The sequence below is a fragment of the Epinephelus fuscoguttatus genome, linkage group LG15, assembly GCF_011397635.1.
Source record: "Epinephelus fuscoguttatus linkage group LG15, E.fuscoguttatus.final_Chr_v1".
Classification (NCBI taxonomy): domain Eukaryota; kingdom Metazoa; phylum Chordata; class Actinopteri; order Perciformes; family Serranidae; genus Epinephelus; species Epinephelus fuscoguttatus.
Window position 1 is genome coordinate 40,301,564 of NC_064766.1, and position 14,594 is coordinate 40,316,157.

The 14,594-nt window shown below is 40.6% G+C and overlaps 1 protein-coding gene and 2 pseudogenes across 1 annotated transcript in view; all 3 read right to left on the minus strand.

Moving 5' to 3' along the window:
• Positions 1-13,701, minus strand: part of LOC125902281 (tripartite motif-containing protein 16-like protein) — a 43,888-nt gene extending 30,187 nt beyond the window's left edge. The window contains exon 1 of the mRNA XM_049598524.1: positions 13,648-13,701. The gene's annotated coding sequence lies outside the window, so the exon portion shown is untranslated. The remainder of the gene's footprint in view (positions 1-13,647) is intronic.
• LOC125902282 (tripartite motif-containing protein 16-like protein) lies at positions 7,625-11,521 on the minus strand (annotated as a pseudogene).
• Positions 11,659-13,642, minus strand: LOC125902278 (tripartite motif-containing protein 16-like; annotated as a pseudogene).
• Positions 13,702-14,594: the final 893 nt, after the last annotated feature.

The window sequence follows — 14,594 nt, forward strand, 5'->3', positions numbered from 1 at the left end:
CCTCTCTGTAGCTTTCCATGGCATGAATGACAAATCCACAGTTTGTCTCTCTCCATTATGCAAACATGGCACTCAAGACCACATTCCTCATTTGGTGTATGCAAGTATGTAGTTGTAATACATTTGGAGGCTAATGCAGCAATTTCACTTGTCTTTCCATATGATTCCACTTTGCACTGAATAACTTGGTTTTGGAACAACAGTCTGTGACAAACACAGCAAATGTAGGCAAGGTTCTTGGCAACTGTATTATTGACGTTTTGAATTGCGTTAAGTATATTCTTATTTTTTTCACCTTGTTTTAAATATTGTGATTTACTATTTGCACGTTTTTGTTCCTGATGGTCAGGATCAGCATAACTTTCTTTACTTTTTTTCTTTACTTTTTTCAAGTTTCTGTTTCCGATGGCCAGGATCAGCTCTGTACCTTCCTCTCATTTTTGCAAGTTTCTCCTCGTAATCTGGGTCCATTTCAGGTTTCCTTTTGATTCTCTGGGATCTGATGACTTGCCGCAACCGTGTTTTGTGCTGAAAATCATTTTCTTCTTTACAAATTCCTGCACATATTGCTGAATAATTTTTATGCTTTACACATGTAACAACTTCATAATGATTTTCATTACAGTGCTTCAAATATATTGCGCCACAGTTGGAAGGCACTTGTTGAACATGCTGTTCACACGTGTACAAGTTCCACCTGTTCTCATTGTAAGTATAAATGTTGATGTTGAATAAGTCAGCTGTAGCCAAAATTTCCAGTTCTGTAGCCCATGAGCCAACGTACTTCATGCGAGAAGATGCCAGATAATCATCAATTGAGGAGTATTCATTTCCTAAATAAGGTGTAAATGTCAAGTGATTTTGCTTCAGATGACTCACAACTGCTTTTCTGATTTTATTATGTTGATTTTCCTCTCCACAAATAGAGAAAGAGATGGCTCTAAAAAAGCAGTTTCAATCAGCGTTTATAGACTTGGTATCACACGGTTCACCCATGGGACTAAATGAGTTTCTGTCTTCAGAGACTGTTTGATCCTCCATCTTCAATTTTGAACAGCTTTCTTGTCGCTGCTGTCTGGTGATAGGAAGGAATACCAAGTTGGGCTCTTTATGACGAACAACAACCACATCACAAGATTCCTCAAGTGGTCTGGTATCATTATGGGTTTCAACCTCCATCATTTCCTCTGTCAAGATTTGCTTCACAACCAGTTCTGTGGCAGTGTCTTCACTGTCAACACAATTTTGTCTATTTTCATTGTCATCATTTTCATCAAGTGGTATGACATCTCTTAGGGTTTCAACATCATCCACTTTCTCAGTCAATGCTCTGGCAGTGACATCTTCATCACCTTGTCTGAAATCAGCATTCCAAAGTTGTGTCTTTGGAGAAGTAGCTTGGCTGTTAATAGACTCCTCTGCAGTTGATTCCTCAGTGTGATTTAACTTTTCTACTTTCAATTCAGTTATCTCAAATAATTCTTCAGAATTCATGTTAAGGGACCATGCAAGCTCTCTCAAATGTCGAAGAACGTCAGCAATGTTGTTATGATACACAATAACAGCTGTTCCGTTTCCATGTACCAGACCTCTTTGGCTGTGTGCATGAGGATCAAATATAGCAAACCCAACTGCCATCTCTACTTACCATAAATGTGGTACCCTTCATAGTTATTAAGCATACACTGAAATCAATGAAGACCATTTGCAATGCCATATCCAAAGGCTGCAGAAAGTCCTGTGCATCGTCATAGATAGACAAACCAAGTTTTCCAAGAACAGGATCACCCAAATTGAGTGAAAATGTGTCATTGCCAAGCCTGTAGATGTTAGGTAGTTCAGTCACAAGCATGTATCCATTTTTAAGATTTTATCTTCCCTTTTTGTCGTAGACTAGAGTAGAGGTTATTTCCATCCTCCAAGACAATGTGAATGTCATCAGTGTTCCATGTGAGTATGCTTTTCACGATGCTCTTCACAACTGCATTGAAACTGTTGCCAACACATTGGCTGCCAGCATTTATACTGAACCTTCCATCACCCTGATGGTATGAGCCTTGTACAGGCATCTTACCTTCAGCAGCATATGATGTGGCAGGGATTTGACCATGATTATTTCCAGTGGAGGATGAACTAATGCTACCTTTCACGACATCTGCATACGTTTTTTTATAACTGGTTTTATCTTGGATGGCAGGTTTGGGAGATTCTGTGTCATTCAGACAGCTACTTGAGGCTTTTTCAGCTCCTTCTGTAGCTTTTCGCTTTTTCATTGTCTCACTCTTTTTACCTTTACGGGGCATCTAAAAAACAGAAAAGTAGAAATTAGAAATCAGTTTATTCACAAAAAAATCACTGTATGATGCACTTGAGGAATTAATTTGAGGAATTTTAGGATTTTCTTCTGTCATAGCAGACAGCAATAATACATACTTTTATTACTTCTTGATCTTTAATTACATAAATAACAACATTGTATTTAAGCCATATAATTGATAACAAGAGTAGGTGATGATGTGAATTAGTGTTAATTAACAGTTAATGTTAATTAGCATGCCAGCAGTTGATTCAATATGTGATGACATAGTCATGGGTCAAACAATTTCAGACAAAAAATATTTACGGTAATTTATTTATTTATAGTAGCATTGAGCTAACTCATTATTCACTAAAGTCACTCACTCACGGCTGGCCCCTGCGGTCCTGCCAATAACATTGTTAAAGCAGAAGTAAGTGATTTTTTTGTTGTTAGTATAAGTCTTAAATAGTTCTGTCAGTCAGGTCCTCTGCCCATCTGAAGGAGATGACTCGCTGTCACTGTTCAGGGATGAGGACGAGGACTGCTAACTCCAGCTGCTGTTTTAACCAATGGTAAATGCAACCCATTTCAAAGAAACAATACAAGTCAAATCAACATACCTTTTACTCGTATCTTGATAGGTATTCTTCTTTCTAGAGGGATGAAATCAAAAGTTAATTTACATGTAGTAGTTTACTAGTTAGTTTAGTTCCTTAGTTTAGTTTGTTAGTTTAGTTGCGTATTTATGGATCCCCCAGGAACAGCAGGAGGAAAGGATGCCTGCGCTGCTCCTTCTCTTGCCGTTGACCTCTGACCCAGGCAGCTACAAAATGGACAGATGGTTATGCATACCATTATAAAGAAGCCAAAAGTGTGCACATCCAGGAAAATGTGTGCAGGTGCAAGACCGAAAAACACTCACTGCAGAACAAAGAGAAAAGTCTGTACACTGCAGGGCTCCCAATGAACATTTCGATCAACAGATCTTCCTCAGGCAGTTTGTGAACAGAGAAAGCATAGTGCTTTTAACAGAGATGGCAGTCAGTCAAAATCAACAACACCCGTTGACTAAACAAGAGAAACACCACAACGCTTTTACATCAATATTTAAAATAGTTAAATGTGAAAATATCAAATGTTTAAAAACCTTAACCAGGCAGAAATATTAATCCACATTCTGCAGACTGAAGTGTGAACAGGCACAAGAAATCTGCATTCAAGAAACTATATTAAACATTTAACAGAGACAAGAAAAAATGTTACTACAAAAAGCATCCACAAGTTTTTAATGAAGACCAATAAGGAAAAAAATATTAGAAACTTGTGGATGCTTTTGGTAGTAACATTTTTTCTTGTCTCTGTTGTTTGTGCCTGTCCACACATAGACTCAAGTCTGCAGAATGTGGATAAGATATTTACCAAATGTTCTTAAACATTTGATATTTTCAAAGGAGAAACAATGGAAAATCCAAAGAGAAGTCTGGAGCACACGAGTCACTTAGTTGAGTATTTAAAAAGATGCAAGGACTAACGTTTCGACGACAAGTGTCTTCCTCAGAGTCAAACTTTTGATATTTTCACATTAGCTTAAGTATTTTAAATATTGATGTAAAATCTTGTAACAATTCTAATGGGGTTTTTTTTTCCTGTTTACGTCTCTCTGAGGATTCTCTCTTGTGGCAGTTGTTCACTGGGAGCCCTGCAGTGTGCAGACTTTTCTCTTTGTTCTGCTATGCATACCATTATCCCATATGAAATGGAGACAAAATTGTAAATGACAACATAACATATCTTGCAATATTTCATAGAGTAGATTAGAGTAGTACTAACAACTTCCTGAGATACTTAGACATAAGCATAATAAAGAGCAAACAATAAAGAGCAAACTATTACATAATGTACAGCAGCAAAAAAAAATATTAATCTACATCTTGTAGAGTCCTTTAATACACTGCCAAAAAAATAAAGGAACACTTAATCAATCATTACAAAATTTCTAAAACATTTACCTTTAATGTAGCTTGTGAACGGTCCGGGGCCACTAGGACATGTGTACAAGGGGCCCTGTGGGTGGTGGCTGTGGTGGTCTGGCCCTGACGGTGTAGTGGTGTGGCCCTTTGGGTCCCACACAATAATTGTGGTAACCAGTAGCCTACTGTCAACTTTCTTTGGAAAGGAAATCAACCGATTTATTAGAATTCCTCACAATCACAACTTAACAAAGATGTTAAAATCAAGTCAGAGGAGCACTGTTTTGAAATTGTAAGGATTAAAGGTAACACTTTATAAGTCAGCCTGCGTTTTAGAGCGTACCTATCCCCCATTTAAATGTACTTTCCCAGGAGTTAGAGCATAATTCCTCCCGGTCACTTAAAGCAACACGGGCTGATTTATGAAGTGTTACTGGATTCAATTCCTCTGATCGGCAGGTATAAATTTATCCCTAGCTACACTTAAAAAAAGAAGTACAGATGAGCACATGACATAATAGAACACCATCTTTAAAATTACCGTTTAGAAAGCTAAATACACAGAGAGCGAGGTACATAAACCATTTCAAGAGACAGTTTGCATGTTTCGCAAACCTATTTAATTTGTTAATATTTCATTTAAAACTAAGAACATATTGCATGTAGCCTACTCATTTTACCCTCAGAGGAGGGAAAATGATACAGGCACTGTGTGTTGCACAGGTGTTATCACTCTAATTAGGTACTCTCTGCTCTGCTTTAGTTTGAGGTGGAAAAACACACTCTGTTCTGAATCAATCAAAGGGGCTTGAAAGGAATTTGCTCTGTCTCATTAAGTGTTTGCATTTGTGGTCATTTTAAGTTATTTTTAATATTTCAAAACATTACCTGGACTTTAAACATGTTGAATTATAAATAACAATTCTCCTTTAAATATGAGGTTATTGTTACCAGCCAACAGACAAATCTGATCCTTACCAGTTTGAAATACTGCTCTCTTGATTTAATCTTTGTTTTGCTGTGATTTTATAAAAATATTTTTCTCTCTGTGGTTTCTCTGTCTCCTGCTCTCAGCTGGATGAGCTTGAAGTGATTCTCCTTCTTCAGTTTAAATGGAGGGTGTCAGTCAGCATTAAAGCACATTACCGCCACCTATGTTTGGACTGGAATTACATCACCACAAAACAAACACAAAGTAATAAAAAATTTAGTTATGAGGAAAAAAATCTGAAAATACACATATTGCATCTAGACAGCATGGAGATGTTGGTAATTTTTTTTTTAACAATGATTGATTTGCTCCATAAGTGAATAACTGATGTTTAAAAATACTTCTTGCATTGACTGCGATTATTCACGTGAGAGCAGAATTCAAAATGTTCTCAAAAATTCATTTTTTCATGAACACTGAAGATTTATTTATCAATTTGCAGATATATGTTTACAGTAGTGTTCACAGTTAAACATTTTCATGCACTGTAGGCAAAAATTGTGGGAGGAGATAGGTTTTTATAAGTTTTACAGTTTAAAAAAAACAGAGTGATGGACTTCACAATTTTTAATAGGTTTAAATGTACAAAAGTTTCTTTAGTATTGGGGCTACAGTTTGATGAAAGTGTGAAGTTCTAGCAGGTTGATTTGTTATGAATTTTCAATGTTTTGAACTTTAGACGCTTGCTGTAGCGCCACCATCAGGACTATTGGCTTGGGTTTACAGCTGAGGTAATCTGGCATAAGACTGGACCTTTGTGCAAAATTTGGTTAGCTTTCACCCATGGTCTGGTCCAAGCTATTTGTTTTTATTTAATTTAGAGGCTTGCTGTGATGCCACCATCAGGACAATGGTCTTGTGTTTCATGTTGAGGACATGTGACATTTTGATCTGTCATTATCATCAACACCCTTGCTGGGTCTCAAACCCACAAGCCCTGACACCAAGAACCAGCTCCTAAGTCACTGAGCTAATTGGCTGGAAGTGAGACCTGCTGTGTAGCTTCATTTGTCGACTCAGGGAGTCACTGTCCGGGCAGCTGTTGTCAAGGCAGATTTCAAAAATGCTCAAAATGTCAGAAATTCTGTTACCTGAACAAAAATCTGATAATACATAAATTGCATCTTGACAGCATGGAAATGTTGGTGATTTGTTTTTGACTCTAAGTGTTTTGCTTCATAAGAGAAAATCTGATGTTTAAAAATGCCACTCTTACATTGACTCCAGTTGTTCCCATGAGAGCAGAATTCAAAATGTTCTCAAAAATTCAGTTTTTGAGATAAAATTCTGATATTTGCCAAACTTCATCAACCATGACTCCAAAATATTCTCATTTTTTTCAGGAAGATTGAAAATGTATTTTGCAAGAATTTGATAGTACATGTTCACAGTACTGTTTACAGTCAAACATTTTGATGCACTGTAGGCTTAATTTTTGATAAATCAAAAATCAGAGAAACAAGTTCTGTGGAGGACGGTCTGAAGATGCTCTCTAGCAAGTTTGGTGACAATTGAGCAAAAATTGTGGAGGAGATAGGTTTTATAAGTTTTACAGTTTTTGAAAAAAACTGAGTGATGGACTTCATAATTTGTAATGAGTTTAAGTGGACTAAAGTTTCAGCAGGATTGGGGCTACAGTTTGGTGAAAGTTTCAAAACTGTAGCATGTACTGTTGATTTTGTAGGTATTTTTTTTTTTTAGAGATTTTTTAAATTTAAACCACTGTGTGGTGTTTATTAGTTGAAATAAAGGAGGTCAAACTAAAGTGTCACCTTCAGTCAGTGAGGATCATGAGCCAAACAAACATTAATAAAGACAATCATTTCAGCTTCTTGTATTGTAAATCATGAAATCCTAGCATGTGTGTAAAGGTGAGGTGTCAGAGAGGAGTGTGAACACAGGTGCATCACCAGGTGCCATTTTATCACCTCTGAGATTTGAGGCTAAACGTTCAAATGTCTCTGACTTGTTGAATTCTGATTAAAGAACATGGAAACACTTGGAACCAAATGTAAAGAATCATATTTTCATGTCATGATTTTATGACTGGACCTGATATAAGCTGCTCATTTTTACATTTGTTGTTGGAGTTCAAATATTTCACGTGTTATAAAAGCTGAGTCACTCACTGCCACTGTGGCAGTGTTTGGTTTCCTAGTGTCTCTGTTAGGTGCTGTCTGCTGAGAACATTTCTCACAGATTGATTCTGTCATGTCAACATTTATACATGTTTAAAATCAAAGTTTTAAAATTAAAATGAGACCTCATCAAGCTCAGGAACAAATCATGTTTGTGCTGGCCACATCTGATCAAAACAAAGATTTAAATAACAAATTTCACTTGAATGACTTGTGACGACACAAATTATGATCTGCATCCAAATTTATTTGATGTTCATGGACACAACAACAGAAAGCAAACACTATTAAATGACTCTTGTTCAGTGATTTCATGCTCAGATTCACTTCATCCACACAAGAATCTCAGCTGTGTACAAGACAATAATGAATGATGTCCTTATTGATTATGATCAGGATCATTACACTTCTATAAAACCTCATAACAACAACAACATTTGGTCTGCCAAACAAATAAATGTGATTATAGATTTCTTTACAGATGAGCACAAAGAGAACAAAGTGTGGAGGATAAAGGAGGTGACACACACAGGAAGGAGCGCCACCTACACACACTCAAACATTTACACAACAACTCAGGAGAAGATGTCAAAGTCCCGCCCACAATGTTTGACTGACAGCTGATCTGTGTGCAGTGAAGAAACGCCCCAACAATCAGCTGTCAGCAACAAACATGGAGACCAAACACAGAGTTTAACCCTTAAATGACTTCAGACTATTTGACTTGACACAACTCAGCAGTGGAATCAATCCAACAAAGACAAAGTCCAGCATAGAGAGGCTGAGTGAATGTGGTCTGGACTCTGTGGAGGAGAGTCATGGTTTCAGAGACGTTGTAGAAGGACAGAATACCTGCACTGTGATCCAGGTACACTCCTACTCTGGAGGACTGAGGACCTGAGACACGAGTTTGGACTTTGTTGTGATAAAAGTTATAACTGTTATTGTCACATGTTAACATCCAAGATTTGTCATTGTATCCAAATCTACATTCATCCCACCACCACCGTGCTCGTCTGATATTCTTGTATGCGACTGCTACATAAACTCCTCCTCTCCACTCCACCTCCCAGTAACAACGTCCAGTCAGACTCTCTCTACTCAGGACCTGAGACCATCCAGTGAATCTGTCTGGGTGATGAGAATAAAACCGTTGTTGTCTCATGAATGTCACTTTCCTGTTCCCCTCAGATAATAACAGCCATGTGCTTACTGTGTTTGGATCCAGTGTGATGTGACGTGAATATCTGAAGAACTCAGCTCTGGTCTTGGGCTCTGGTTGTGGCAGTAAAACATCCACTTCAGTCCCTGTCAGTGAGACGTTTGTCCATGTGTCCCTCAGTGCGTCCTGTAGTTTATCTCTGACTCCTGACACAGCCGCTGTCACGTCCTCAAAGTAGCGGAGAGGACGGATGTTGATGCTGGATGAGTGTGTGGCTTCACTGAGTGCTGACAGTGAGGGGTAGTAGTAGAAACTGGGTGTGATCCTCTGTGTGTGAGAGCTTCTTCAGCTCAGCGTCTTTCCTCTTCAGCTCAGTGATCTCCTGCTCCAGCTTCTCCTGAAGCTCTTTGACTCGACTCACTTCAGTTTCCTGCTGCCATCTGAGCTGCTGCTTCACATCAGAGCCGTCTTTTCTCCATGAGACGGATCAGCTCAGTGAAGATCTTCTCACTGTGCTCCACTGCTTTATCAGCAGAGCGACTGATAGCCTCCACCTCCTGTTGGAGCAGCTTCACACCTTTCTCTGTGTCCTGGATTCTCTGCTGGATGTTTTGTCGACTCCTCCAGCTCTCTCTGCCTCTCAGTCCTTTCTGCTGCAGCTGACACTGTGTCGTGGCCTTTATGTTGGTCCACATCTTCAGCTCCAGCATAGCAGTGATCAGCAGGAGCAGCTTGGAGTCCAGTCTTCTTCAGTTTCTCCACTAAAACTGCTAATATGGTGTTTTTCATCAGGACAGGCCTTGGTGTGAAGCTCTGCCTACACTGAGGGCAGCTGTAGATTCTCTTCTCATCCTCTCCATCCCAGAAGCTTTGAATACAGTTGATGCAGTAGCTGTGTCCACAGGGAAGAGTCCCCGGATCCTTCAGTAGATCCAGACAGATGGAACAAGAGAAGGTTTCTCGGTCCAGCTCAGCTCCTTTCTGCGCCATTTCACCTCTCAGTGTCAACAACTAGTTTGAGCTCTGATCTAACCAACATGCAGTGAATGGAGTCTGTCAGCTCTGCCACTTCACCACAGTGTTGGTTACACCCATCTTCTATTTGTCGATCTGAAGGGGCGGGAACAAGGAAATGTGTGGACAGAGTGGAGCTGGCTGTGTGTGAGAGCAGGAAGAGGAGGGAGGGCTCATCAAGTGCTGAGTCATTCCAGGAAGAGGAGCAGTTTGACAGAGATACTGTGTGTGTGCGTTACAATACCCAGACTACTGTACTATAAAGTATGCAGAACAAAATTTAGTATGACCCAATACACAGTATGTCAAATGTAGTATGCCAAAATTACCAGGATGTTCTACTACGTCTGGTCTGATTTTGCAGTATGCAAGCCAACCTGCTTTTCTGGCTATTCTGACCCACAATCCTCTGCACAGTGGAAGATTGGTCACATCAGCTGGGCCACAAAAACAGATGACCACTTGTTGACAGCTTTATTGACAGCTGATTCAAGTCCTTGATGACCAGTCTAATAGTAATAATAAATATATTAATTGTTTATATGAAGAAAATAATCATAGAGATTACCACCACCAACAGGACATTACTATGACAATAACAATGACAGATACTGCTGATGTCATTTTCCTGTGGTGAACATAATATGTTGGAATCTACCTTGTATGCAGTGATCACTTCAAAGTTACAACTGCAAAGCAACAACAACAGAAGATCTCTCTAGGTTGACCTCAGTCTTTGGTGAGCTCGGTGAACGACCTCTTGTTTTACCTCCAGGGTAACAACTATGTGAGAAGGGGGGTCAAAGTTCAGGGTGTAATGTTGTGAGAGAGCAGTGTGTCCTGATTGTGTGCATACTGCATGCAACAGTACGTATTTTTCAAAGGCAGCTGCAGCACTAAAAGTAAAAAGAAAAAGTATTAGTCCTATCCTGACCTGAAAAGATGCAGAAGAATTGGTCCACGCTTTTGTTACCTCAAGGCTGGATTACTGTAACTCTCTATTATCAGGTAGCTCTAGTAAGTCCTTAAAAACTCTCCAGCTAATTCAGAATGCAGCAGCACGTGTACTAACAGCAACTAAGAAACGAGATCATATTTCTCCTGTTTTAGCTTCTCTGCACTGGCTCCCTGTAAAATCCAGAATTGAATTTAAAATCCTACTGTTAACTTATAAAGCTCTAAATGGTCAAGCTCCGTCATATCTTAGAGAGCTCATAGTGCCATATTATCCCACCAGAACACTGCGCTCTGAGAACGCAGGGTTACTCGTGGTCCCTAAAGTCTCCAAAAGTAGATCAGGAGCCAGAGCCTTCAGCTATCAGGCTCCTCTCCTGTGGAATCATCTTCCTGTTACGGTCCGGGAGGCAGACACCGTCTCCACATTTAAGACTAGACTTAAGACTTTCCTCTTTGATAAAGCTTATAGTTAGGGCTGGCTCAGGCTTGCCCTGTACCAGCCCCTAGTTAGGCTGACGCAGGCCTAGTCTGCCGGAGGACCCCTCTATAATACACCAGGCTCCTTCTCTGTCTATCTATCTCTTTCTCTCTCGTCACTAACTCGGCTTCTTCTTCTGTCTCTCAGGTTAACTCGTATTGCAGTGGTGTCTGGATGGTGTGACGTGTGTGGTTGTGCTGCTGCCGTGATCCTGCCAGATGCCTCCTGCTGCTGCTGCATCATTAGTCATAAGTCATACTTCTACTGTTATTATTACACATATGATTATGGTCACACATGTATACTATCAAATATTAATATAATTAATTATAATATTATTACTTTTATTAACGTTGTTGTAAGCTACTGTCATTACCGTCTGTCCTGCATCTCTCTCTCTCTCTGTCTCATTGTGTCATACGGATTACTGTTAATTTATCATGTTGATCTGTTCTGTACGACATCTGTTGCACGTCTGTCTGTCCTGGAAGAGGGATCCCTCCTCAGTTGCTCTTCCTGAGGTTTCTACCGTTTTTTTCCCCGTTAAAGGGTTTTTTGGGGAGTTTTTCCTGATCAGCTGTGAGGGTCCTAAGGACAGAGGGATGTTGTATGCTGTAAAGCCCTGTGAGGCAAATTGTGATTTGTGATATTGGGCTGTATAAATAAAATTGATTTATTGATTGAACAACAACATTTGGTCTGCCAAACAAATAAATGCGATTATAGATTTCTTTACAGATGAACACAAAGAGAACAAAGTGTGGAGGATAAAGGAGGTGACACACACAGGACGGAGCGCCACCTAAACACACTCAAACATTTACACAACAACTCAGGAGAAGATGTCAAAGTCCCGCCCACAATGTTTGACTGACAGCTGATCTGTGTGCAGTGAAGAAACGCCACAACAATCAGCTGTCAGCAACAAACATGGAGACCAAACACAGAGTTTAACCCTTAAATGACTTCTGACTATTTGACTTGACACAACTCAGCAGTGGAATCAAGACAAAGCCGTAGTCCAACATGGAGAGGCTGAGTGAATGTGGTCTGGACTCTGTGGAGGAGAGTCATGGTTTCAGAGATGCTGTAGAAGGACAGAATACCTGCACTGTGATCCAGGTACACTCCTACTCTGGAGGACTGAGGACCTGAGACACGAGTTTCGACTTTGTTGTGATAAAACTTATAACTGTCATTGTCACATCTTAACATCCAAGATTTCTCATTGCATCCAAATAAACATTCTTCCCACCCTGCTCGTCTGATATTCTTGTATGCGACTGCTACATAAACTGCCCCTCTCCACTCCACCTCCCAGTAACAACGTCCAGTCAGACTCTCTCTACTCAGGACCTGACAACATCCAGTGAATCTGTCTGGGTGATCAGAATAAGACTGTTGTTGTCTCATTACTGTCACTTTCCTGTTCCCCTCAGATAATAACAGCGCTATGAATGCTGTGTTTGGATCCAGGGTGATGTGACGTGAATATCTGAAGAACTCAGCTCTGGTCTTGGGCTCTGGTTGTGGCAGTGAAACATCCACTTCAGTCCCTGTCAGTGAGACGTTTGTCCATGTGTCCCTCAGAGCGTCCTGTAGTTTATCTCTGACTCCTGACACAGCCGCTGTCACGTCCTCAAAGTAGCGGAGAGGACGGATGTTGATGCTGGATGAGTGTGTGGCTTCACTGAGTGCTGACAGTGAGGGGTAGTTGTGTAGAAACTGGGTGTGATCCTCTGTGTGTGAGAGCTGCTTCAGCTCAGCGTCTTTCCTCTTCAGCTCAGTGATCTCCTGCTCCAGCTTCTCCTGAAGCTCTTTGACTCGACTCACTTCAGTTTCCTGCTGCCATCTGAGCTGCTGCTTCACATCAGAGCGTCTTTTCTCCATGAGACGGATCAGCTCAGTGAAGATCTTCTCACTGTGCTCCACTGCTTTATCAGCAGAGCGACTGATAGCCTCCACCTCCTGTTGGAGCAGCTTCACACCTTTCTCTGTGTCCTGGATTCTCTGCTGGATGTTTTGTCGACTCCTCCAGCTCTCTCTGCCTCTCAGTCCTTTCTGCTGCAGCTGACACTGTGTCGTGGCCTTTATGTTCCTCCACAGAGCAGAGATAACAGATACACTGCTGATCAGTGCGGCAGAACATCTTCATCACCTCATCATGACGAGCAGATGTTCTCCTGCAGCTTCTTGGAGGGCTCCACCAGCTTGTGTTTCTTGAATGGAGCCGACTCACGATGAGGCTGGAGGTGTTTCTCACAGTAAGAGGCCACACACTGCAGACAGGACTTGAAGGCTTTCAGTTTCCTCCCAGTGCAGACATCACAGGCCACATCTTCAGCTCCAGCATAGCAGTGATCAGCAGGAGCAGCTTGGAGTCCAGTCTTCTTCAGTTCCTCCACTAAATCTGCTAACATGGTGTTTTTCCTCAGGACAGGCCTCGGTGTGAAGCTCTGCCTACACTGAGGGCAGCTGTAGATTCTCTTCTCATCCTCTCCATCCCAGAAGCTTTGAATACAGTTGATGCAGTAGCTGTGTCCACAGGGAAGAGTCCCCGGATCCTTCAGTAGATCCAGACAGATGGAACAAGAGAAGGTTTCTTGGTCCAGCTCAACTCCTTTCTGCGCCATTTCACCTCGTGGCAGTGACTGTGTGAGTTTCACTCTCTGAGAAGAGAAACTAGTTTGAGCTCTGATCTAACCATCATGTGTTCCTGCAGTGAATGGAGTCTGTCAGCTCTCTCACGTCACCACCGTGTTGGTTACACACTGTAGATCTGAAGGGGAGGGAACAAGGAAATGTGTGGACAGAGTGGAGCTGGCTGTGTGTGTGAGAGCAGGAAGAGGAGGGAGGGCTCATCAAGCGCTGAGTCATTCCAGGAAGAGGAGGAGCACTTTGAGTTTGAACTTTGTATCCTCGTCTAAAACCTGCTCCCTGTTTGAAAAGTTTTTAGTTGTAAAATATGTCTTGGCTCCTCAGGTTTTGGTGATGGCTCCATATTTCTCTGAGTCCTCCTCAAATTCTGTCACATTTTCTTCTGCTGGTTAAACACAGTTGACTGACAACAGGAAGTTACCAAAGTAAACTGTCATAAAACGCTTCAGTAGCTGTTTAATAATCTTGTCACATATTTAATGATCTACTTTGAAGCATTTGTGACAAAACATTTCAGTTTCAGAATATCATCCTGAACCAAAGCAGCATTTCAAGCTTCAGATGGTTGAAACAAATATCAAGTAAGTTATTTGTTGCAAGTGTGAATCCAGGAGACGAATGAACCAGATCAGCTGATTCAGCACTTCAGCTGTTGATTGATATGAATTAATATTTGTTTGTTTTTTGCCTTTGACAATATTTTTAGTTTTCCACAGCTGATTTAAAGATATCACAGTCAAACTTTTTATTTTCATGATTAGCTTAAAACTATCAAAGCTTTGTAGAGACAGTTGTTGATATTAAATGATCACCTTGAAAAAAAAAATACTGTGTGGTGTTTATTAGTTGAAATAAAGGAGGTGTTCTCTGCAGCAGTGGTGTGAGGAGAGTGTGTTTAATAAATGTAGGTGAAACCAGGAGCTTCTT